We start from the raw sequence: 27,230 nt of genomic DNA on the forward strand, positions 1-27,230 counted from the left end.
CGAACTGATCAAAAATGATTTAAACAATACAACAGAAAGTGAATTTAGAATAATAGTCATAAAATTAATCGCTGGGCTTGAAAACAGTATAAAGGACAGCAGAGAATCTCTTGCTACAGAGATCAAGGGACTAAGGAACAGTCAGGAGGAGCTAAAAAATGCTATCAATGAACTGCAAAATAAAATGGAGACAACTACGGCTTGGATTGAAGAGGCAGAGGAGAGAATGGGTGAACTAGAAGATAAAATTATGGAAAAAGAAGAAGCTGAGGAAAAGAGATAAAAAATCCAGGAGTATGAGGGGAAAATTAGAGAACTAAGTGATGCACTAAAGAGAAATAATCTACGCGTAATTGGTATTCCAGAGGAGGAAGAGAGAGGGAAAGGTGCTGAAGGTGTACTTGAAGAAATCATAGCTGAGAACTTCCCGGATCTGGGGAAGGAAAAAGGCATTGAAATCCAAGAGGCACAGAGAACTCCCTTCAGACGTAACTTGAATCGATCTTCTGCACGACATATCATAGTGAAACTGGCAAAATACAAGGATAAAGAGAGAATTCTGAAAGCAGCAAGGGATAAACGTGCTCTAACATATAAAGGGAGACCTATAAGACCCGTGACCAATCTCTCTTCTGAAAGTTGGCAGGCCAGAAAGGAATGGCACGAGATCTTCAATGTGTTGAACAGAAAAAATATGCAGCCGAGAATCCTTTATCCAGCAAGTCTGTCATTTAGAATAGAAAGAGAGAGAAAGGTCTTCCCAAACAAAAACTGAAGGAATTCGTCACCACTAAACCAGCCCTATAAGAGATCCTAAGGGGGATCCTGTGAGACAAAGTACCAGAGACATCACTACAAGCATGAAACCTATGGACGTCACAATGACTCTAAACCCATATCTTTCTATAATAACACTGAATGTAAATGGACTAAATGCGCCAACCAAAAGACATAGGGTATCAGAATGGATAAAAAAACAAGACCCATCTATTTGCTGTCTATAAGAGACTCATTTTAGACCTGAGGACACCTTCAGATTGAGAATGAGGGGATGGAGAACTATTTATCATGCCACTGGAAGTCAAAAGACAGCTGGAGTAGCCATACTTATATCAGACAAACTAGACTTTAAATTAAAGGCTGTAACAAGAGATGAAGAAGGGTATTATGTAATAATCACAGGGTCTATCCACCAGGAAGAGCTAACAATTATAAATGTCTATGTGCCGAATACTGGAGCCCCCAAATATATAAAACGATTACTCACAAATATAAGCAACCTTATTGATAAGAATGTGATAATTGCAGGGGACTTTAACACTCCACTTACAGAAATGGATAGATCATCTAGACACACAGTCAATAAAGAAACAAGGGCCCTGAATGATACATTGGATCAGATGGACTTGACAGATATATTTAGAACTCTGCATCCCAAAGCAACAGAATATACTTTTTTCTCGAGTGCACATGGAACATTCTCCAAGATAGATTACATACTGGGTCACAAAACAGCCCTTCATAAGTATACAAGAATTGAAGTCATACCATGCATACTTTCAGACCACAATGCTATGAAGCTTGAAATCAACCACAGGAAAAAGTCTGGAAAACCTCCAAAGGCATGGAGGTTAAAGAACACCCTACTAAAGAATGAATGGGTCAACCAGGCAATTAGAGAAGAAATTAAAAAATATATGGAAACAAATGAAAAAAAATACAACAATCCAAACGCTTTGGGATGCAGCGAAGGCAATCCTGAGAGGAAAATACATTGCAATCCAGGCCTATCTCAAGAAACAAGAAAAATCCCAAATACAAAATCTAACAGCACACCTGAAAGAAATAGAAGCAGAACAGCAAAAACAGCCTAAATCCAGCAGAAGAAAAGAAATAATAAAGATTAGAGCAGAAATAAACAATATAGAATCTAAAAAAACTGTAGAGCAGATCAACGAAACCAAGAGTTGGTTTTTTGAAAAAAATTCATGAACAGCCCATCACAGCATACCCAATAGAATCCTATGATCTTCACAGTATTTACACACATGCGCACGCGCGCGCACACACACACACAGAGTGAGGAGAAGAGATTTGCCGGTAACTACTGTTGGGAGACAATTCTTCATGGATCTTTGGTGTTTCTATATGGCTTGCGAGGACAGGTACTGACCTCCCTTTATTCTAGATCATATTTCTTAGCCTCATCTAAGGATGTTTATACAGTGAATAGCCTTGGAATATAGAAATAGTGTCTCCCTGCAGAGCAAAGGGCAGTCATGTTTACAGTCCAGTATAATAAAAGATAATGTCTCCTCAGGAGCAAAGGGTATTATTACTGCCCATTGTAAAACAAGATTTGTGTTTCCTAACCATAGGCTTCCCTCCTGTAACTTACCCCATTGTGTGTGTAGTTCCCACTGGGTTCTCTTCACATTACAGCAACAGCTGTGTTTCTTTATTATGTGACTTCAGTCCCCGCTCATGGCAAAGGAAATTGGGCCAGTGTGGGCCCCTGATTCCAGGACAGCATTACATTAGCTGGTCAACACTTACCCTGTGGTCTGGCTGGGCAAGATAAGCCTGGCCAATCAGAATTCTCTTTTGAGAGAATAAAGTTGCTAGTAACAGGAGCAGGAAAGGAAAGTGTGCCTAGAAAGAGTGAAGACAAATTAGAATTGGGGACACAAAATGGTAACAGCAAGTCAAATTTTGAGCAGAACAGATGCACACAGAGAAACAATGTTGCTATAAGAAACAGAGACAGAGATAGAGTAGCCCAAGAAAAAGAGAGAAAAAGTAGCTTTGGTTCCTGATGGCTTCCTAGTTTCTGTTAACAAATATCTTTATCATAAATGCTCTTTTTCTAAAGATTTGAGTGACTCTTTGTTTCAATCAACCAAAGGACCCTGACCAAGACAGCTGGCCATGCCTGGCATCTAGCTGAGAAACAGTACACTATTGCTCTATCACAAAAGACTCCTCTTCCAGAAAGGGACGGTGAATGTGGGAGCAACCATGTTAATCACCCTTAGGAAACAGAAAGTTGCCTTTAAGAATGTTACTTTAAAATGATGAATTTTGTGGTATTGAATTATATCTCAATAAAGCTGTTGATTTTAAAAAGTGTTTTTTAAAGGGGTGCCTGTGTGGCTCAATCAGTTAAGCATCCGACTTGGCTCAGGTCATGATCTCGAGGTTCATTAGTTCTAGCCTGGTGTCAGGCTCCATGCTGACAGCTCAGAACCTGGAGCCTGCTTCAAATTCTGTGTCTCCCTCTCTCTCTGCCTCTCCCCACTTGCACTCTGTCTGTCTGTCTGTCTCTCAAAAATAAATAAACACTATAAAAAATTTTAAGTGCTTTTAAAAGAAAAGCTAATGTAATACAAATTATTGGGTTTTTTGAAGGTACCAGGGAAGTCATTAAGGACAAAAGTGTGGGACAGATTGAGTCTGCCTTTAAGGAATAGGAGGAGCTTGGGAGTGTATAACCACATGCCCTGGGTCACTTGGATTTGTGACCTAAGAGCTTGGACAGTCCCAAGGAAACCTGAGGGGACCAGGATGGCCCCTGACTGTGGTATTAAATAGTCTGGGCAGCAGGTGTCTACTTAGGTAGTATTGACAAGCCCTCCCACTCAAATGATCTTAACATCTTCTAGTGTTTCTCATCCATTAGGATGGCTATTAACAAAAGAATAGAAAACCGCAAATGTTGGTGTGGATGTGGAGAAATTGGAACCCTTGTGCTTTGCTGATGGGAATGTAAAATGATGCAGCCACTGTAAAGAAATTGCTATACTATTTTGTACAGAAAAGGAAACCAGTTACATGGAGGTGACTGTCTAAGTGGAGACTGTGGAGTGGAGAATGCCTAAGAAGGAATGCAGTGAGATTAACCCAGATAGGGCATTAAATGACACCAGAGACCATCACTCAGGTTTTAGCAAAATAAAGGACCCAGAAGAATTGAGCAGAGGCTTGAGATGACTCTCAGACCAACATGGAATTCTTAGGGGCTCTCCTCTCTGTAGCTCCAAGCTCATGCATAAATATTCATAATCATATTGTTTTGAGTCTGCAAATTGGAATATCATAAATGTACATGGCATCTAGGCCCAAGAACATTGGGACAGGCTAAGGGGAAGACATGCTGTGTGAGACTTGAGGAGAAAAGCCTTGTCTGAGCCAGGTGAACTTTGCTGCTGGTGCACTGGGGGCATCATAAATGAGATGCTCCTCACTACAGACCCTCTAGGATAGTGTTTCTAATGTGTCATGTGAGATTCTGCATGTTCTAGGTAAGAAAGGATTTGGTCTTCCAATAAGGCTGATCTAGGTCACTGTCTGTAACCTCCCTACTCCCTTTGCTGATAAGGAAACAAACTTTAATTTGTGAAATAAAAGTGACTTATCCAAGATTATGCAGGTAGGGCCATCTCTGCCTCTTCTCATGGAATATTTTGCTACACTTCCAAACAATTTGAAGTTGTGTATCAGTATGTCTTTATAACAATTCTACTTTTCTCTATTTTCTTTGAATTACCTGTATCCAGCACCCTGAATGACAATAGAATGCATTCTTATTAATTCAGGAAGGGGATCCTAATGTTGCCCATGGAGTTGGGGCAGTTTCTCCAATAATGGCGCCCTTAGCCCAACAGTAGCAAATAATGGTGGCCAGGCATCCTTAGGACTAGTGGTATACACCTCAGAGATGGTTAGAGAAGCAAAGGCCTCATTTGGGGGTCATGGGACAGAATAAACATATTGAACTCTACAGCTGTGGTCCCATTAGCATCTTGCCTAACCGAAAAACCACATACCAGACAGAATATGCTTCGGGTCCCTACCCAACAACTTTTAAGATGCCTTTGCGAAACTCTGTATCAACAGACACAATTTCATTGCTCTGTGATGTATCTATCATTCATGGGTGCCATTTACCTCAGACGCCAGACGGGCTGTTTAAGCAGTTTCCACTGTCAGTGGTGTAGAGTGTTGGACACATTCCAGTAAAATTAAAACTAATACGTGTTGAGTGCTTGCTATGTCCCAGGGACTGTTCTAAGTGTTTTTTAATTTTGTTTTAACATTTATTCATTTTTGAGAGACAGAGCACGAGTGGGAGAGGGGCAGAGAGAGAAGGAGACACAGAATCCAAAGCAGGCTCCAGGCTCCCACCTGTCAGCACAGAGCCCTACGTGGGACTCAAACTCACAAGACTGCGAGATCATGACCTGAGCTGAAGTCGGATGCTCACCCCACTGAGCCATCCACGTGCCCCTCTAAGTGCTTTCTATACATTTATTCATGTAATCTTCAAAACAACCCAGTAAGGTAGAGGTTATTATTATTCTGATTGAGCAGGTGTAGAAACTAAAATAAAGAGATGTTAAGTCACTTTTCTGAAAGCGGCAGCCAGTAAGTGGCAGAGCTGGGATTTGAGCCCAGAAAATCTGGAGTTAGAATCTGTGCTTTTAAATCTTTACACTATTCTGCCTCTCCTGTACTATATGGTTTAATATAATGGGTAATTATACATCAGAACTACATTGTCTTTCAGTCTCCTGAAGGGCATTTTGACCTTCTTCAGGGTTGATTGTCCCCCCCACCCCAACCCTTTATCAAGATGCCATTGGTTAATATCCTTTCTGGATCCCAATGTTTAGTGTCAGTGCTATAATTTGTGTTGCTATGGAAAATTTCTGGCTGAATGCAGTTTTCCTTATGTTGATTAGTAAATAACTTGTAATTTTTTCAGGCAAAGAGTTTCTGAAAAGGAATTATTGTTTTTTTTTAAGATTTTATTTTTTTTTAAATAAATTCTACACCCAATGTGGGACTCGAACTCACAACCCCTAGATCAAGAGTCACATGCTCTACCAACTGAGCCAGCCAGGCATCCCTAGAAAGGAATTATTATCCCATCTCTCTAATCCCCTACTTGGAGGTGAAGCCTGGTGGGCTGTCCCTGCTTCTCTGACCCAGAGTAGCCTGGGCAGGGAGCCTGAGGTTCTCACCCATGGCTATGAAGTTGGAACCAAGACTCTCAGATTGGGGACATACATACAGACAGATAATGAACTCGGGAGTTTTATTCTAGCAGGGTCACCTAAACAAAGTAGCACTGAGGTGGGTCAAAAGAGCTAAAGCAGAGTGGAATGGGTTGAGAAACCCAGCAAAGATAGGAGAAGGAAGAGGCAAGCCAAAAGGAATCATTAGAGGGCTTTCCAGGCAACTTTGACTCTGTGCAAGATCAGAGAAAGGAAGCTGTTGCCAGAAGTACTGACATGTTTGAATAAACTTCCCAAACTTCAGAGAATGCTTAAAACTCTATTCAAATCTTTATTAATTTTCACATCCCTTAAATATGCATATAATCAGTGTGGACAATTCTGTGTGCTCTTTCACTTAGTGTTAATAAAGCATTTCTAGGAATCAACACAGTCCACATCCTTGGATCTTTTATGACATTCCTTCCTATTGCTCTTTGGCCATTTCCCTACCCTTGAAGCAATTCCAATATCTTTCTCTACTGGACAATGCTTGATAAGGTGTTGTGGACCTGTGCCTGCTAAAGCAGAATTCTCCCAGGCACACGTACACCTGGGCTCATACTCATTGTGGGCATAGAATCTTGAATTCTGAATAGTCATCCGGATCCATCTTGCCCAGCTGGCTACCTCCAACAATAACCAAAGGTGTCCTGGGACTCAGGTCCTCATAAAATCCATAAAGAATTAATTTAAAAAGACCAAACCCAGATTGAAAGAAGAAAAACTTATTATGTACCAGTTATCCTACACATAACCAGATATCAAATATTGTCTAGAGTGATTCTATGTTAACTTTAAAAATCCTCTGGTCGTGGTTAACACTTGTGTCCTTGCAATCCAGTGTGATTCTTCTTCTGCTTCTGCCATCCTGATTCTGTTGATTCCATTCTCTTACTTAAAACCCACCACTGAGTTCTGGGCTCTTAGGATGAAACCCAAGTTGCCAACTCTGGTCAACAGAATTATGGCCCCAACGAGGTTCACATCTTAATCCCTAGAGCCTGATTATATTATCGTACACGGCAAAAGAGACTCTGCTGATATAATAAAATAAGGATCTTGAAACAGGAAGATTACCCTGGATTATCTGGGTGGGCCCAACATAATCATAAGGGTCCTCATAAAAGGGAAACAGGAGGGCCAGGGTCAGAGAAAGAAGATGTAAATAGGTAGCCTCCAGAAGCTGGTAAAATGAAAAAACTGATTCTCCCCTAGAGCCAGAACAGAAGAATGGTGCTGAGGAACATTTCTGAGTAAGTGCCGAGGTTCCCACATTATCCTCTTTGATGTCATAGAATTAGTCTTCTGAAAATCCGTAGACATATATCAGCCACAATATTTATTAAGTGCCCTCTGTGTGCAAAGATCTCTGCTTTAGTACATAATTATAGTTGGTTGAATAGTGGTACCCCCAAAATGTGTTCAAGTCCTAACCCCTACAACCTGTGAATATGACCTTATTTTGAAAAAAAGTTCCTGGGGCACCTGGGTGGCTCAGTTGGTTAAGCATCTGACTCTTGATTTCAGCTCAGGTCATGATCTCACGATTCGTGAAATCAAGCCCTGTGTGGGGCTCTGGGCTGACAGTGCGGAGCCTGCTTGGGATTTCTCTCTCTCTCTTTCTGCCCCTCCTATGCTCTGTGTGTGCATGTGCTCTCTCCCTCTTTCTCAAGGTAAGTAAACTTAAACAAACATAAATTTTTTAAAAAGAGAAAGAAAAATGTCCTTGCAGATATAATTACATTAAGGATCTCAAGATAAGATCATCCTGGCATTGAGGTGGCCCTAACTCCAACAACAGATGTCCTTATAAGAGAAAGACAGAAGGAGGGGTGCCTGGGTGGCTTAGTTGGTTAAGTGCCAATTTGGTTTAGGTCACGATCTCACAGTTCATGAGTTGGAGCCCCATGTGGGGCTCTGTGCTGACGACTCAGAGCCTGGAGCCTGCTTCAGATTGTGTCTCCCTCTCTCTCTGCCCCTCCCCCGATCACACTCTGTCTCTCTCAAAAATAAATAAACATTAAAAAAAATTTTTAAGAGAAAGACAGAAGGAGATTTGAGGCACAGAGACGCACAGGGGCAAGGCCATGTGAAGACAGTGGTAAAGATTGGAGTTATGTTGCCAGAAGCCAAGGAAAGCTTGGAGATGCTAGAAGCTGGAAGAAGCAAGGAATGATTCTCTTCAGAGGGAGTACAACCTGGCCAACACCTTCAAAGGGAATCCAGACTTCTGGCCTCCAGAACTGTGAGAGAGTCACTTTCTGTTGTTTTAAAACCCTTTCTGTGGTCATTTGTTATGGCAGTCACAGACAATACTATAACAACCTTCCCTACACTTCTCTGTTCTGTAAGCCACTAAGATCCTGTTTGCCTATCACACTACAGACAAAAGACACCTTTCCATCCTGCTCTTTCCCATCCCTCCACGCTTCCGGTTGTGGTTCCTGTCTCACCTCTTCTGTGCTTTAACCACCTGTTAGTACACACTTCTCTGAGTGACTTTGCTTTCAACACAAAAGCAACCGGTGCTGACCGGCCAGAATGGACGCTGGCTGCCATGATGGAGCAAAGTCCAGGAGGCCCCTGCTGTGTCAGGCATTACCTCTTTAGGTGCTGGATCGTGGCTAGCAGATATTGGCAAGAGTCCCGATGGGAATTCTTGTTGTGTACCCAGAACTGTGCTAAGTGGCCTGTATCTTTGAAACCACACCACAACTAGATGGGTGAGGAAACTGAGACTAAAAAAGGTTCAGTGATGTGCCGTATGTCACTAGTTAGCAAGCAAGTAGCAGAGTAGGGGCTGGAAGCCAGGCAGCTTGACTCTGAGTTCTGTTATGGAGCAGCTGAGGAAATGCATGGAGACAGTCATTTCTCTATGGAGTAGAGAATAGTTGGAAAGAAGTGCCATCCAGTCTGGGATCCTCAGAAACAGGAATTATTTATTTCAGAAAAATGGCATCAGAGGGGATACAAGTTGACTCATCATTCGGTCCCAGCTGGAGCCTCAGAGCCAAGGAATGCATCAACCCCAGGGGAAAGTGGGCAGGGGTGTGGAGCACTCTCCCACTGGTACCCCAGGGAGGGGTGAGCTCCAAGCTCGGGATACAACCATGGCAGAGAACTCAGAGTACATGGAGGGCTGAAGGACTTTTGGGGAAGCTGGGAATGACAGCCAGAACCCCAAAGGCGGGAACTTGGTAAGATTCCCTGAGGCCTGAGGTTTCCCCGCATTTGCCGGTTCTTTCCCCTCCCGCCTCCCTGAGCTGACCCTGTGAAACCTTGGCACGGAAAGGACACGTGCACTTATGTGAGTGATGCGCAGACTGGGTAAAACAAGCCAACCTGTGTCTCCAGCCTTGGAGTGGAGAAGTGAAGCCAGAGATAGAATGGGTAGCGTTGCCTTGAAAGAGGGAAGGGCCCTCAGCAGCCCGAGGCCTGTAGTAGAGAAAAAGGAGAACCAAGGAGACCTACCTCAGCCTCAGCCACAGGCATGGCCCCTGGGGCTTAACCACTGAACACTCAGTGCTCCCTGCACAGACAGGTGGAGGGAAAGTGAGGGGAGCCGACTTAAAAGTGAAGAGCAGCTGGTACCATGCAACTTACCAGTGCATGACCTCCTTGTTTTACTCCCCAACCCCCCATATTATGATGGCCATGTTTGCTGACAGTCGGTGGCCTTTTCTGGTACTATGTATGTAGGTGTGCCTTACAGGGATTTTAAAATAAATCTAGTCTCAAGTGATTCATTATTCTATTACATTAGTTAGCTGTTGGCAGATCTGTCACACCGTATACAAAAGCTGAGCTATTTTGGTGCTTGTACTTATGAGTCATCTCGCCAACTTTCTGTATATATTTTCTACCACTGTTCTATAATCACATTTTTTCATTCTGGGAATACAGGTGTTAATTATGTTTTTACTTTCTCCTACATTCTTTTTATTCTGAGACCAAAATAGCAACAACAAACAAAAATATCTTTATTTCTTTAATATCCCATGGAGATTTCTAAAACTGACTTTGACACCCGTGCTGCAACTTAGATCTGAAGTTACAAATAAGCTACTGTAAATGTTCTTCTGAGATTTGCAATCAGCAGAAGTGTATATCAAGATAGCCTTGCATTTGTAGAGCCTGTCATAGCGTGTGCTCATCTTACCAAATGACTAAGTCTTCAAAAATTCTTTTTTGTGTTCACTAGATCTGCCTTGTCCATCATTGCTATTGAACTTTAAAAAGTTCATCTTAAACCCTCAATATGTGTTTACACCAAGAGGGCTGAAGGAGAGAGGGAAAAATATACAGTGACTCAAGAAAAGATGGATTTGGGGGCGCCTGGGTGGCTCAGTCGGTTGGGCGTCCGACTTCGGCTCAGGTCATGATCTCACTGTCCATGAGTTCGAGCCCCGCGTCGGGCTCTGTGCTGACAGCTTGGAGCCTGGAGCCTGCTTCGGATTCTGTGTCTCCCTCTCTCTCTGACCCTCCCCCGTTCATGCTCTGTCTCTCTCTGTCTCAAAAATAAATAAATGTTAAAAAAAAAATTAAAAAAAAAAAGAAAAGATGGATTTGTATGGCAGAGAAGACTACAAAACATGTGTTTCATTTACTACACTATTTCTGGAAGGTCTCCCTTTGGCAACTTTAAAAACATTTTTTTTTCATGTTTATTTTTGAGAGAGAGAGAGAGAGAGAGAGAGAGGCTGTGCATGTGCACGTGTGCAGGGGAGGGGCACAGAGAGAGAAATAAAGAGAATCCCAAGCAGGCTCCCTACTGTCAGCACAAAGCCCAACGTGGGACTCAATCCCACCAACTGCAAGATCACGACCTGAGCCGAAATCAAGAGTCAGTCACTTAACCAACTGAGCCACCAAGGCGCCCCACCTTGGCAACTTTTAAGTGTTGTTATATCATCATTTCTTGGAGGCTTCTCTAGCTGTTCAAATGTGGTGAAAAGATGAGAGAATTGTAATATGAAGGTAAGGGAGGGTCTGGCTTCTCCGATTGAAAAACGTTTTTCCATTTTCCCCTTTTATGTCACCTCAAAACCCTGTCGAGTTGACTCAGTCACACTGGCTGGAGCTGAGTTGCATATACTTGAAGGGACACACACTTCCCCATTCGTATGACCACACTGGGAAGTTAGAAGCATAATTTTGACTCAACAGGAATTTTTCTGTCCACATACTTTCCATATCCAAGCTGTCGGGCCTCAGATGAAGGTCTTTAAATTGTGCCAAAGTTTATTCTCATGGGCATCAAACCCAATTGCTCAACAGATAGCTTGTTGTTGCTGCTGCTGTTGTTATTGTTATTTGTTGTTTTTTAAGTAAACTCTACACTCAACATGAGGCTTGAACTCCCCACCCTGAGATCAAGAGTCACATGCTCTACCAACTGAGCCAGCCAAGCACCTCTCAACAGATAGTTTTGAGAGAAACTTGGACCTCAGAGAGCTTCCCATAGTCATTTGTCCAGACCGATGCCCTAAAATTACTGATGTCCACAAGTCAACTTGTGGACTTAAGGGATGACACTTAAGGAATGACACTCCTCAACAGCTGAAAATATGAGATGTTCTTGATTTTTTAAAATATTTCATAGATGCTGCAGGTGATAATTTTGTTCTGCAACCATAACAACAGGGGCCTGGACCACTCTTTTTGTGGTAACTATTGTCAATATATTTTCGGCTCAGTTTCACCTTATTTTGAAGTGAAAATACACATATTCTAGAGAACCGAAGGTAGTGCAGGGTGGCTGGATCATTGTTGGTATTAATTAATAACAATCAGTCTTTTTGTTGAAATCAACAGAAAATCCAATTCACACTGATTTAACAAAAGAAATTCATTGTCTCACCTAAAAGGCAAGAGGTTGTTCAGGCCAGAGATGATTCAGGCCATAGAGATAAGTCTTGATGGTGTCAAGGGCCTCATTTCTTTTCCTCTCTCTGTTCTGGCTTCTACTATGGAAGCTGTACCCCCAGGCAGACTTCCTTCATGGCTGCAAGATGAATGTCAATAGTTCTGAGGCCATATGATTCCTTGTTCATGTCAGAAGGACAGAGAACATCTTTTTCTTCAATTATCAAATAAACTCCTGGGTTTCATTCCAGGAATGAGACCATTTACTGGATCCAGGAATATGGGGTAGCATGCTGGGCAAAAGTAAGCTCATCCCTGGAGCAGAGGGAGAATTAATCACATGTAAACTGTTTTGCTGAGAATGGGGTAGAAATGGTTATGCAAAAGAAAATGGGGGCAATGTTTTACCAAAAGAGGAGTATATGGATACAAGGAGGGAAAAATAACCAATATCCTGTATGGAGTGTTGGGAGGAAAATTGCAAACTATCCAGAAAAGTAGTCATAGTGAAGGGGTTTGTTAAGGAGTCTGAACTCGACATCCTTTGAAGGGTTAGATTCAGCAATTATCACCCAACATCTACAGAAAGCTCTCCAGAGCCATTTAATAAGGCTTTTTTTGTGTGGTTGTAAGAGTTTGATGTCTGGTTAGTGAGTAGATGGATGCCTTTTCGTCTTTGTACTCTTTTGTTATGTTTAGAATATTTTACAATTAAAAAGTGAAAGTAATGTAAAGTCATAGTATACATTATATCATTTTTTCTCCTTGCCACATACCCAAGAAACTATATTTCCTTGTTTACCTTGTGCTGTCCTATAGGCTGTAGGCAGCCTATATGATATCTGTCCCTTCTGGGCTGAGGTAGAGAAAGGTCCCGTGTAAACTTTTAGTTCTGCCTTCTCCTTTAGGATGATAATGATGGCCAGATGTTGAGATGATGGAGGCACAAGAGCAAAGCAGCTTCCTTGGAAAGTAAGTAGTCACATACTCTTGTTATCAATTTCTGTGTGTCAAATAACTCTAAAACTTACTGGCTTAAAGCAATAATTTTGTATTACCTCCCATAGTTCTGTGTGTGCTGAGTGGGCTCGGCTTGACCATTCTCCCTAGGGGTCTCTCATACTGTTGCAGAAAGTTGTTGGCTAAATCTGCAGTCTTTTGACCACTCACCTGAGTTGGTAGTCCAAAATGGTTAGAATCGATGCTATCAACTGGGTGCTCTGGAGCTATCAACCACAGCACCTGTATGTCTTGGGCTTCTTACTGCATGGGTCCTAGGTTCTGAGAGGAAGCAGCCCAAGAGTGTGTGTCCCAAGAGACCCAGGAGGAATTAAAAGTTTTCTTATGACCTATCCTCAGATGTCACACACCATCATTGCTGCCATATTCTATTGATCAAGGCAAGTCACCAAAACCAATCCAGATTCAAAGCAAGGGAAATTGGACTCCTACATTTGATATAGGGAGTAGCATATGGTACAGGAAGGGTAAATATTGATAGTGGCCATCTTTTATTATCTGCTATATCTGACCTACAGTGGACTTGGGATGAGCAAAAAATAAATTTTATGTGTGAAGCCATAGAAATTTGGGGGGTTGTCTGTTACCTTAGCATAAGACTCACTTAAGCTATCAAACAGAATGGGAATGATAGAAAATATGAAAAAGTCCAAAGAAAAAGAATGACCATGATTAACCTTTCATATTTCCTTCTTACCTTTTATGCATATTTTAATATAGTGATCATGCCATGTGGATAAGTTTATAGTGTTTTTTTCCCCACTTAGAATTTTAATATAAATATAGCCCTTTCTTATACAGAAGTCTTAGTAAAGACTTTAAATTATTATTATTTTTTGAAGATTTTATTTTTAAGTAATCTCTACATTCAACATGGGGTTCGAACTTACAACCCCAAGATCAAGAGTCACATGCTGTACAGACTGATGCAGCCAGGTGCCTCAAAGACTTTAAATTATTGAATAATATTTCACTGATAAAGCACTCAACTGCTTCGAAATACACATTTAGTGTTTTCCCCCTTTACTTAATGTCATAAATAATGCTGCCATAAATATCTTTGTGCATAAAGCATTATTTCTTTTTGATAAATTATATTCATTCATCTTTAGATCCTTGATTTTATAAGGTTTTATCCTAATAAATTTCTTGACATCATCCCTAACTGTATTTCCTGTGGACGGTGCCCCAGTTTATAGTTCTAGTCCTGATCTCTCCACTTACTCTAGACTTGACATCACTAGTTGTGATCACTAATAGGCATTTCAAACCAAATATGTCAAATTATTCTTGATTCTCCTTCCATTTCTCAAACCAGTTCCTTTCCTAGGCATCCTTATCCCAGTTGATGAGGCCATGATCTGCTCAACTGCTTACACCTAAACCTGGCAGTTACTCTGCATTCCTCCCATTCCCTTGCCTTCTTGCAGTCAGTTAGCAAGTCCTACCTGTTTTATCTCCAAGGTATACCTCATTTGTCCATTTCTCCTTCCAAAGCTGCCCACAAGGCCATGCTATCATCATCTTCCCCTGAGCTACTGTGATGTTTTGCTGAGAGGTCTTCCTGTTTCCATTTTTGTTTTCAATTCTGAGTTAAATCTGTTAAAACTGTAAATCAAATAGCGTCACTCTCCTGCTTATAGCCAGGCCCCTCTGGTTCAGCCCAGAACGCTTCTGGCTTCTACCTACCTCACTTAGCTCTTAACACCAGCTCCTCCTCTGCCACACTGATCTCTCTACTCTGAGTTCACTATAAACTCTTTCTGCCTCAGGGCCTTTGCATTCCTTCCTGTCCTTGAACACTTTTCTCTACCTCTTCCTGGAGTTGCCTCTTTCTCATCTTTCAATTCGATTGTCTAGTGGTCTTCTCAGAGAAGCTGTATGGACTATTCTATTTAAAATAGCCAGTCACTTTCCATTAAGTACTCTGTGATGGCTCCAGAACTTTTATTGAAGAATAGTTTAGGGACAATAAATAATCTGGTTGAGAATGTGGGATAGTGGGAAGGGCTATGACACGTGTCTTGAAGATTCATTTACATAGCAATTTACATTAGACTGAGAGACTATCAGTAGTCTTCTCAAAGACCAGTAATAGTGGTGGTAGGGTTGATGAATATTATGGGGATAAAACACCTCCCACCCTAAACACTCCTGGGTGATGTCATTGTACTTACCGTGTCTGTTTCCTTTACTGCACCTATCACTGTCTGTAATTATCTTATTTTCTGTGCTTTCTCCCCTTGCTAGAATCTAGGCTCCTTAAAAACATAGTTCTTGTCTGATTTCCCTCCATACCCCATGCTACCCCCAACTCTAAGAACAATATCTAACTCATAGCAGTCAATAGATATTTTTATAAGTTAATGAATTGCTTTATAAATAGGACTAATTTACTCTATTTTATATTTCCACCCCAACCTTATCACCAAGTAGATGTCCATGGATTATTTTGGTTTTCAAATCCACGATGTGCATATTTGTGTTTCTATACATATACATGACACTCCATTTCTGGGAAAGTAGAATGTGTGTCAAGATTCCTCACACAGGAAGGCGGAAGCTAGGAGAAAATAAGGTAAAGATATGCTGGAGATGATATGGAAAAAAAAAAAGACAGTAAAAGGGTTCAGTACTTGGAGAATATGGAAAGAAGGTGCTGTATGGCAGAAGAGACCATTCATACCTTTGCATTATCATTAAAAAGCTATTCAGTGTTTTCCAGATCAAAATGTTCTTTCTAACCTTTAGGAGTTTTGACCCCAGCTTTAGAAATAGTACTCTGCACCACGTCCTATGGTCTCTGGCTGTAAGCCTGTCTCTTGACTGTGTTCCCTGTTTCTTGGCTGGTTTCCTGCCTTGCCACTCAGTTTCATTTCCAAATTCGGGTTTCCTTATGTGTGAGTCATAGTTCAATAAACAGTGATTGTATGTGCTGAGGCTCAAATGAGGCAGAGCAGGGCTACTACTCTGCAAAGACTTTGGACATTTTCTCCAGAGTACTCTTGGTCCAGGCACCTCACCCCTCTTCTAGAACCAGGGGCCCTGTTGTATTTGGCCATGCCTGCCTGTTCTGGCACCCACCGGGCCTGGTGGCTGAACTTGGGCTAAGAAGTGAAGAAACATATTGGTGGGTTTGGATAGAAGTCAGGGACTGAGATGGGTGCTGGGGGCTGCTCCATACAGAGCCAGAGGGAGACTAGGTAAGGAGTGCAGTTGGGTGGTTACAACTGAATGATGGCTTGTTTTCATAGGATTTGTTCTGCTTGTGAACATTCTTCATTTGTTGTCAATCTAGAGTGTATGAAGAGTCACTAAAGAGGCACAGATATGAAGGAAGGACCTTTGCAAGAACTGGCCAGAGATCTATAAATCAGGCATGTCAAGGTTTAATATACTATTTCCTGCCTTGTCACATAAGTGATAAAATTTATATTTTATTAATAATTTCAACAGCAACAACATTTAGTACTATAACATTACCACCACATCCACTGTTTATTTAAGACCCTCTATTTTCCAGGCATCTACTATTTGCTATGTGCTTTGCTTATATTAGCCCCAATCTTTATAATCCTAGGGCATAGGGGATTATTTTCCCATTTTTACTAACAAGAAAATTGAACAGAACAGTTAAGCCATTTACACAAGGTTATAAGCTAATAAGTTGTAGAATCAGAATTTGAACCCAGGTCTATCTGGCTTCAAACTATGAAAGTTTTTATTTTTATATGAAAATGAATTTTTAATGAAATCATGCTTAAATGTCTTCCCTTTCCATAAAAGTATGAACGACCTATTTATACTACTACTCCAGAAAAGTATATTGCTTTTTAAAATAGATTCTTTCAATAATATTTGGATTTAAAGTTTCTGTTGAATTTTATTTAATCTGGCACCAACTTTTAAAAACATAATACAGTATTCTCATTTTGCAGTTTCCATACTTATTTTAAGCTAGTTTATAGAAAGTAAACTTTTTCAATAACTGCTTGTGGAGGTCAACGTTTTGTCATTTACAAGAGTTAATGTTGAGAAATAAGGCATTTGTTGTATAATTCCACTCAACTGGCAGGGAAGGTAATGTGCAAATAATTTAGGAATTTTCTACAGAAGAAAGCAGACATTGTGCCTTTTTGTGTATAGAGTACTTGAATATGATTTTTACTTCATTGAAAAACTTACCCATGATTATGCCTTGTGTTTTTCTTTAATAAAACAATACATACTTATTATAGAATATTGGTAAAACACATAAGAAAAAGAATCATGTATAATTCTACCAAAGATAAAAAAAATTAATGTAGTTGTATATTTTACATGTCCCTTTTATACAAAAGTTTCCATATTTTACATGTAATTTACTATCCTACCTGGAATTTATTTCAGGATGGGGTGTTGAGCCTTATGTTTCTAGAAAAACAGAGATGAGCATGGAACTAGTTCCTTAGTTTCCAATATGACGTGATGTCCCTGTTGGAAATATATAAACTCAATTTGAAGTGAGACAAATCCCTGATCAATTTATATCCACTATTGGAAAAATTCACAGGATTCTTGATGTATACTAGATGCATATGTTAAAACTCCCAAGATCAAGATTAAAAAATTTTTTTAAGTTTATTTATTTATTTTGAGAGAGAGAGAGAGAAAGCACACGCAGAGGAGGGGCAGAGAGAGAGGGAAACAGAGAATCCCAAGCAGGTTCCATGCAGGGCAGAGTCCAACGTGGGGCTCAATCCCAGAACCCTGGAATCAGGAGCTGAGCTGAAATCAAGAGTCAGATGCTCAACTGACTGAGCCATCCAGGTGTCCCAACATCAAATTTCTGCCAAGAAAATTTATTTTTTTTATATTAATAAGGTTCTGTGTTCAAATTTAAATGTCATTTTTGAAGGGCATCTTGGTGGCTCACAGTTGATTTTGGCTCAGGTCATGATCCCAGAGTTATAGGATCAAGCTCTGTGTTGGGCTCTGCCCTGAGTGTGGAGCCTGCTGAAGAGTCTCTCTCTCTCTCCCTCTGCCCCTCTCTCCTGCTCACGCTCTCTCTCTAAAATAAAAAATAATAATAATAAAAATGTCATTTTTTGATTCTGAGGTAAGATAGCTTGACGGATTGTTAAAAGCGCAGTAGTTGAGAAATACAATTTACAATAAATCTTTCAAGAAATGAATTAAAATTCCTTCCAAAAAGCTTCTCAACTCCCCAGCCTTAAATTCTAACCTTTCCAAGAGACATATGCAATATTTTTTTCCCTTTGCATGGATTTTATTTTTTAGAGCAGTTTTAGGTTCACAGCAAAATTGGGTGGAAAGTACAGAGTTCCATAAATCTCCTGCCCTTACACAAGCAAGCCTCCACCAGAGTGGTGCATTTGTTACAGTCAATGCACCTACACTGACGTGTCCTTATCACGCAAAGTCCATAGTTTATATTAAGTTCCCTCCTGCTATAAATTTCGACAAATTATATGGTGACATGTATCCACCATTACAGTATCATATAGAAGTTTCACTGCCCTAAAAATCCTATGTATCCCTCCCTTCTCCCTAATGTCTGGCAACCACTGATCGTTTTACTGTCTTGCAATATTTTTGAGAGAATTTTCTTTGTCATTTAATCGGAAAACATTTCTAAATGATCTTCTAGGACATGACTATAAGGCTCTAATAAAATAGCATAGAACTACATTTCCACGAATCACGAGGCCTTCTTACTTTAAAGCAAAAAGTAGACAATGATGCAATTGGAGGATGTGGTTATAACTTGGATTATTCTCTTCACATAATGAAGTTTTATAAGGATATAGTATCTGTTCCTACTTCCTGCAGCCCAGGATGTGATTGTGCCAAACTAGTTTGTACGACATAGTGGCGAGCAAAGCCACAAACATCCCATATTTAAATGTTTAGAAAGACCCACTGTGTATGATAGATTATAGCCAGGGAGCATCTTGTCTTCTGCAAGAAGAAAAAATTCACTTTTTGTTCACTGAGGAATTAGAAAACATAAAGTACACTGTTTTTTAATCATGTTGCTGTCAGTCTGGACCTATTTTGAGACTGGATATTTAAGACAGCTATCCTAGTTTGTTTTGAATTATTTAGTATTGTTTCTTTAGTGCTTTATTATATATATATTTTTAAATGGGTTTTTTTTGTTTTTTTGGGTTTTTTTTTGGGGGGGGATAATTTCAAACTCACAGTTTGCACAAACAGAAATTATAGCAAGAATATCCATAAACTCTTTACCCAGATTCATCTACTAACATTTTACTCCATTTGCTTTATCAGTTATGTAAGTGACTTCTTTCTTTTAGAAGTAATATTTACATTATATGTTATGTATGAAATATTTTCTGAATCATTTGAGGGTATATTATATACCTCATGGTCTTTTACCCCTAAATAGTGTGTATATCCTAAAATAGGGACTTTCTTTTATATGACCAAGACAGTACATTTAATATAATACCTTTGTCTACTTTTCTGTTCATATTCTGAGTTTTTCAATTGGCCCAGTAATGTCCTTTGTAGCGTTCTCCCCTTCCGCTAGAGGACCTAGTCTAGGGTCAGGTATTATATTTAGTTGCCATGTCTTTTCACCTCTTTTATTTATTTATTTTTTAAGTTTGTTTATTTATTTATTCTGAGAGAGACAGAGACAGCACAAGCAGAGGGAGGGGTAGAGAGAAAGGGAGAGGGAGAATCCCAAGCAGGCTCCATACGTCAGCACAGAGCCCAAAGTGGGGCTCAAACCCACAAGCTGTGAGATCATGACCTGAGCCAAAACCAAGAGTTGGACGCTTAACAGACTGAGCCACCCAGGAGTCCCTCACCTGTTTTAATCTGGAACATTTCCACTGCCCTTTTTAAGAATACAGCCCCGCCACCCCTTTCAAAAACAGAATATTATGTTTTCAGGTTTGTCTGATATTTTCCCAGAAGTCTATGGAAACAGCCCCCTCTGATCTGAGCTGCCTGTTTGAAGCTGTACTGGAGAATAATGGTTTCTCCTTTTCTTCTGCTTTTCAAATTTCACACATGTGTCTCCATTGGTGGGATTTAACCTGGAAACATTTAAGGAAAAGTCTTCTGGAAAATGGAATTATAAGCTTTCTCCCACAGCGCACAGAGGGGTGGCAATAGTGCTAAGTTGACCATGGAGAAGCTGGGGATAGAACAAAGAAGACCATGAACTCCCTGTCCTCATGGAGTGTACTGTCTCCAAGGAGATCTATAAGTGCCATGAGGGAAACACAGGGCTGTAACCCAGAATAACAGGGGCACTCTCTCGGGGCACAGAGAACTGAAAGATGACAAGGAACCACAGCTATGTGAAGGGTGGGGTGCGATGGGCTTGACTTTCTAGGTAGAGAAGTGGCCAGGACAGCGGGTCCCCTAGCAGAAAAGAGCTTGGTATATTTTTAAAACAACAGGAGATCAATATGACTGGAATTTGGTGGAGCTTGGCATTATTTTATGGTGGAGAGGATGGCAGAGGTTGTATTGTGCTGGGGTTTATAGGACCTAGTGATCAACTGGCATTTTGTTCAAAGTGAAATAGAAATGTTCCTACCCCATGTGGCACCTTTGGGCAAATTAGAAAAGAGCATCCACTTCTCAAAGCATTTCCATCTTGTTGGGAAACTGTTGTAAAATACTTTTAGTAGAACAAGGCACTTCACTGAAATCTGCCAGAGAATACTTGTAATAAATACAAAATTTGGGGGCGCCTGGGTGGCTCAGTCAGTTGAGCGTCCGACTGTGGCTCAAGTCATGATCTCGCGGTTCGTGAGTTCGAGCCCCACATTGGGCTCTGTGCTGACAGCTCAGAGCCTGGAGCCTGTTTCAGATTCTGTGTCTCCTTCTCTCTCTGACCCTCCCCCATTCATGCTCTGTCTCTCTCTGTCTCAAAAATAAATAAACGTTAAAAAAATTTTTTTAAAAATACAAAATTTACAGTGTTCCAATGTGAAAGGCAGTCTTCCAAAGGGTGGGTTGTTCTACTACAACCTGTACAACTGCATATTGCAGCCTCCATGGGGAGTCATAGAAGGCTTTCTGTGGGGAAGCTGAACAATCCTGTGTTGTCCCTGTGCAGAGGGGACACAAGGAGAGGAGAGGATTTCAGATGAAGTGTTTTGCAGGCAGATCCTACAATATTTTAGAAGCAAAGAGACTGGATGAAGGAGATAGGAAAGAGGATGAGATGGTGATGACTCATCAGGTTTGAGGGTAGCAGTGCCATTTTGCTGAGATGGGCACAACTGGGAGAAGACTGGGGCCTATGGATGGGGAGAACAAAGAAATCAAGGAGTAATTAAAATCCAGGTGTTTGCCATCTCCCCTTGAATGCTCTTTACAACTAAAAGTTTACCAAATTCTTAACTTTTTAAAAAATAAATATCCTTGAAAAACTTATCCATTAGAATCAATGACAATAATAAACCTTTCAGGTTTATCAAATTGGGTAAAACTCAAATTTTACCAATATTTTCAAGTTCCTCTATGTTTTAAGTATTCTGCCAGAGACTTTACATACCTTATCTCATTTCCTCTGCTCAGCAGTCCATGAGGTAGTTCCCATTTTTATTTCCATTTTATAGAGGAGATGTGAGGCTCAGAGAAAGATCTTATCACTGGATTTGAACAAGGTGCCATGGTTACAGGTCCTAGTCACAAGTTGATCCTACTGCCTTAGTCCCTTGTTTCTTTCAGCTTTATCAGTGCTATCCAAGAGTACATTCTGCAACGATGGAAATATTTTATATCTGCACTGTCCAGTAGTCATGTGGCTATTAAGTACTTGAAATGTGGTCAGTGTGACTGAGGAACTGAATTTTTAATAACTACATGTGGTTAGTGGCTACCATATTTGTCAGTATAGCTCTAAATCAGTGAGGTCCAAAGAGGGTTGTGCTACAACCCAGGGAAGGTACAGAACACGCAGAGTGCAGAAAGAAAACACAAACAATGTTTTACATAATTACTTCTGATTTTTTTGTGTGTATGTTTTATAATGTACCTAATATAGGTATACTAGGTATATAATAATAGATGTATATCTGCATACCATATATTATATACATTATTACATATGCAATTCATATACATCCTATACAATAATTTTTATCTAGCACTTACATAGCACTTACCATGTACCAGGCACTATGCTTTACAAACATTAACTCATTTAATCTTCATAATGAGACTATGACGTAGATACTTTCATTACAGTTCTTTTAGTTTCTAACTCCATGCATTGTAGGTTAAGCTAAATAAGTACGCTGGGAATGGAGAGAGGGCAAATATGTTCACTGATGGCTGAGTGACCAAAAATGTTTGGTGACTAGACATAGCAATTCCTAATCTCAAAATTTAAAGAGATTTTGGAGATGATCAAGCCCATCTGTTTCCCCACTGAAATGTGCTTTGCACGTAGAGGGATGAGGCTGAATGAAGGTGGGATAGGGTGATGGTTGAGACAAGTGTCCTGGAGACATTTGTACTTGTCTACAGAGACAACCACAGCTAACATGTGAAGATTTGTGTAATGATCCTAAAAGTTTCCCCATTAAAAAAAGTTCATCCTTGGGGCGGGCACCTGGGTGGCTCAGTAGGTTGAGCTCCAACTTTGGCTCAGGTCATGATCTAGTGATTTGTGAGTTCGAACCCCAGATTGGGGCTCTGCGCTGACAGCTCAGAGGCTGGAGACTGCTTCAGATTCTGTGCCCTCCTCTCTCTCTGCCCCTCCCCACTAGCTGTCTCTCTCTCTCTCTCAAAAATAAAAAATAAAAACATTAAAAATTTTTTAAAGTTCACCCTTGCTAGTTTTGTTCTAGCTACTAATTAAAAAAAAAATTTTTTTTTTTTTTTGTTTCTGAGATGTTGAAATAGAAGAGGATAGGAGCCGAAGACCTAAAGATGATAGAAACCCACATCAAAAGAAAGCGGATCAGGATCAAGGCCTGCTCACGTTCCCTTGGTGGGTGCTCAGTTATGTGCAGCTCGGATGCTGGCGGCTCTAATTCAAGAACTGTCAAACAAAGGTTAAATATTCTTAAATAATACCCAAATCTAATTTACACCTACACACTTTTTGTGTTGAGTATGCCGCAGTCCCCTTCCCCCATTCCTTGTCCATTCTCAGACATCTTTGATATCTCTCCACGTACCCATCAGCGCGCTTAGCAAACAGTTGCTGCGGTATGAGGAAGGGCGGGTTAACCTTATCACTGTTTCCAAGCCTGTTGAAGTAGGTAGATGAGGTTTTGCAGCGTCAGAGAAAAGTTCTGGGAAGACGAGAGTTCTAAGGCAGGCAATAAAGGCATGCCCTTAAAGTGCTGTGCAAAGTACATGGGGTAGGTGTTGTAACCGCAGTTCTTTCGGTTTCAAGAGGTATGGGCTTTAGGGAGAGCAAATGAAACATGTGATGGGCAGGAACGCCGTGCTAAGCGGAACTAGCAAACAGACGTACGCCCGGACGCCTTTGCGCATCTACATTTACAAAGCCTTTCTTTCCCGCCTGCAGAAAGTTCTTAAGTTCCCTGGGGAGGCCCGTTCGTGGTAGGGGAAAGGGAACCCAGCCTTCCTTCCCTTCTTCCCAAGAACCTCGTAAAGAGATGAACAATCCTTTCCAAAGGAGTGCCAGAGCCACGCAAACCAGGTAAGCCTTCCCACGTGCACCCGAGGGCTCCGGAGAGCCTTGACCGTACACAGAGCGGAGGAACGAACCCTCCGCCTCGGACTGCCTAGGTGGGTGTGTCCACTGCAGAGGCCCCGCCCCCTCGAGCACGTCGCGCGGGCCGCACGGGCGGGGCGAGGGAACAAGCAAGAAAGGGCGGGGGAGTGAGTGGTGTGGGTGTGCTCGTGCCCGAGCGCTCGCGCCTGGCGTGTGGGCGGCGGCGCGCCCGTGTACGCGCAGGGGAGAGGCCAGCCCCGGCGGCGGTTGTGGGGTTCGACTGGAGGGGCGGGGGAGTCACCTGCGAGCGGCTGTGCCGGTCGTCCGCCCGCCCGCCGCGTCCGGATCGCGCCGACTGCGCGGGGCCGCTGGCTGCACACACCCTGGGAAACTGGGGTGGAGGAACGGGCAGAGTCCGCGCCCGGCGCCCGGGACGACGAGGAGTCGGACCTTCGCTGCCGTCGCCGCCGCCCGCGCCCGGCCGGGTAGGTGAAGCCCGAGGTTGGTTGTGCGCCCGTCCCTGGCGGGCCGGGAGAGGAGAAGCGAAACTTTCCGGCGCTTGCCTCCGCGGTCTCCGGGCCGTCTGCGGCGCGGGGAGGTGTCGTCGTCGCGGGCGGCGGCCGACGCCATGTTGGGGTCTGTGAGAAACGGGGCGCTCCCGGGCCGCTCCCCGGCCGCTCCCCGCGCGCTGGCGTTGGCCCGCGGGCGCCGGCAGCGAGCCTCGCCCGCCCGTAGAACACCGCCGCCTGCGCCCGCGGGCTCGGGGGCCGTCCGGAGGGTCCGCGCTGGTGCCTGCCGGGGCCGCGGGGCCGCGGGACCGCGGGCGGGGGGCGGGCCGAGGCGCCAGCGGGGCCCCGAGGTCCGGCGAGAAGAGAAGTTGCGGGGCGTGAGGACTGGGGTCCGGTTCGCGGCCGGTGGCGTCCTGGGGCCCCAACGTTTTTCTTTCCGAAAAGTTTGCAGTGTCTGGGCATCAGGGACGTTGTAAGTTGAACAGCATATTTTTATGTGACTTGGCAAAATACGGCACCGCAGGATTTGCTCGGATAGAAGCGTTGGCTCCAACGCATTGTTTATTTCGAGTCTTTTAAAGTTGTATGGTCTTCTGCCGAATTTATTTTTTCTTTTTAAAATGTTACGGAGGCCCAACAGCTTGCTGCTCATGTTGCTTGAATTCCCTTGTGTGTTCTTTCATCATAGCAATCACTTGTGAGTGTGCGATGGCAATGGTAGTATTAAGGTTACAGATAACTAAGCCCTTTTGTAAGACTCACAAAGTATGTAAGTTGTTAAATAGCTTCTTTGTTGTGTTTTATAGTTACGTTACAGAGGAGACTAAAGAAAGACTTACGAACTTTGAGAGACTTACAGGCATGTGTCGTAAGGTGAAGTGATCTTGCCTTTACGAAGTTTTTTTTCTCCTTTTCATTTTTTAAAGGTGCATGCCTGCCATGTTTTGAGCATTTACCTTTTTTTCTGTATTCTCGTGGCTCACGGGGTCCTCAGGTTAATTCAGTATTAACGAAGGCTTCTATTTTTAATCTATTTGGGTCCTGACGGCGCTGGAGGTGAATGGTATTAAGTTTCTGTCCTTAATTGGAAAGCACATGCTATCGCCTCAAAAAATAAAACTGGTGTACTCACTAGGGCATCAGAGATTCAGCTTGAATTACCCCAGTAAATGAATGTAAATTGATATTTTTAAACAGAGGCATCTTAGCTTTAAAATTCTGTTAAATGAACTGAGGGGACTCTTAACCACAAGTAAGATAAACCCTAAATCATGTCTTGGAGAATTTCTTTTCTTAATCTAGAGGTAAAGATAGTTTCTGCTCAGATTTGGTTGCTAATTTCCTTAGTTCTTAAAAAAAAAAATCCTTTTTGTTTTGCTTCACTGTCAAGTAAACACCATTATACACATTTGTTTTTCTGGATGAAGAATTAACCTAGAAATGAGGTGACTTAACTAACGTCACAGGTCTAGCAACCAAACTGGTATTTAACTGAGGTCTTTAGGATTCTGAAGCCTTCTTGTTTTTCCTATAGCATAACTTTGTAGAATACATAACTCACAGTTGTGGAGCAATCTCTGTCCACCTTGTCTCCTCTGTCTTTGCTGCTCTTCTTGATTTTAGGTCTTCAGTATACTTATTTCCTAGAGAGCTGACTGACAGGGGTTCTTGTGGTGAAATTTTCACTTGAGCCTATCTTTTTGAAACCTTTCCTATGCTGTTCTCTTTACCACACCCCCCCTTTTCTCCCCAAGAATAAATCACTTATCGCATTGCATTCCAATAAATATTACATTGATTTGTCTTGGCACCTCCTTGACCACAGACACCGCACGGAATCTGATTTACGTCTTCATCCCCAGTGTGCCGAGAACACAGCAGATGCTCACTCAGTAAAGGTTTGAATGGATGAAGACACATATGTCCCATATAAATGTACTTCATGAATTTCTTATTAAATTGCCCTTTCCATGGGCATAGAAGTTAAATCTTCTCTAATGCCTCTTTCTTTCTTTTTTTCTTTCTTTCGGAATTTGTTAACTCAAATTTTGGCCTAGGGATACAGAACTTGAATGTTTATGAAATTTCCATGTAGATAATGGGCTGAAGTATAATCAACAAAGAAGAAGCAGTGTGTCAGCAAAAGAATAATCATTTTAAAGTGTAAAATAGAGATAATGCCTGATAAATTTGAAGGTCATGTTTATACATTGAAGCTCTTTGGTAGAGCAACTCTCATTTCTCTGTCAATTTTTCAGAATTGTCTTAAAATTTTGGTTTAGAATGCCTTACTCAATGCAAAGCATTTAAAAATTGCTTTTCTATTGATAAGCTTATCTTTGAGAACTGGCTTTGTATGCCAGCTGCATGCTTAATAGCAATGTTCTTGTTGGCTTAACTGAATAAAGTATATATGTAGATACACTTTCAGAGTGCTGTTTCAAGTTGCAGATTTCTCTAGGTGAAGGTGTTTAGTAATTCTATAATGAAATTACTGTAGAATTTGGGGTCAGTTTTCTGCCCCCATCCAAAGTAACTTTCTCTCCAATTGATCCATAAACCACAAACTGGTATGCTCAATTTGGGAGGCATTCAAGTAGTTGCTGTGAGTGCTAGAGAAAGCAGGTTGCTTATATGATAGACTTGAACAAATAACCAACAAATTTGAATTCTAGCTCTTCTCCTTACTAGCTTGTGACTCCTGAACAAGTTGCTTCATTTCTCTAAACTACACTGGACTCATTTTTGAAATGGACACAAATATTGCCTCAAAGAGTTGTGAGGATCTACTAAAATATGTTTGTGAAAGTGCCTGGTGCATGATAGTAAGTTATATTAGCAAATGAACAAAGTGGCTGTCATTTACATAGAATCATAGAATTTTAAAAGGAAGCAACCTTTAGAAATAGGCAGTTTAGTTCTCAGCCTTGCCGGCACATTAGGATTCCCTGAGGAGCTTCTTAAAAATACTGATGCCTGAACTCCACCCTAGAACAAATCAGAATTACTGGGTTTGGGGTCAGGCATAGGTAGTTTTGTCTGTTTTTGTTTGTTTGTTTTGTTTTTTTTAAACCACCTGTGATTTTAATGTTC

General features: G+C 41.6%; 1 protein-coding gene and 1 long non-coding RNA gene across 5 annotated transcripts in view; one reads left to right on the forward strand and one right to left on the reverse strand.

Moving 5' to 3' along the window:
* Positions 1-10,735: 10,735 nt before the first annotated feature.
* On the reverse strand, positions 10,736-18,077 carry LOC128312779 (uncharacterized). Its single transcript, XR_008292495.1, has 4 exons — positions 17,318-18,077; positions 14,393-15,507; positions 12,727-12,888; positions 10,736-12,239 (listed from the first exon to the last, which is right to left on the reverse strand). It is a non-coding gene; the product is annotated as an uncharacterized LOC128312779 (long non-coding RNA).
* A 4,838-nt stretch (positions 18,078-22,915) lies between these two features.
* The window catches only part of PLEKHF2 (pleckstrin homology and FYVE domain containing 2), a 28,374-nt gene continuing 24,059 nt past the window's right edge, over positions 22,916-27,230 (forward strand). Inside the window, exons 1-2 of one of the 4 annotated variants that reach the window (XM_027064196.2) lie at positions 22,916-22,932; positions 23,479-23,613. The gene's annotated coding sequence lies outside the window, so the exon portion shown is untranslated. The other 3 variants (XM_027064194.2, XM_027064195.2, XM_015082487.3) reach the window with 3 other exon arrangements.

The sequence above is a fragment of the Acinonyx jubatus genome, chromosome F2 (assembly GCF_027475565.1).
Source record: "Acinonyx jubatus isolate Ajub_Pintada_27869175 chromosome F2, VMU_Ajub_asm_v1.0, whole genome shotgun sequence".
Lineage (NCBI taxonomy): Eukaryota > Metazoa > Chordata > Mammalia > Carnivora > Felidae > Acinonyx > Acinonyx jubatus.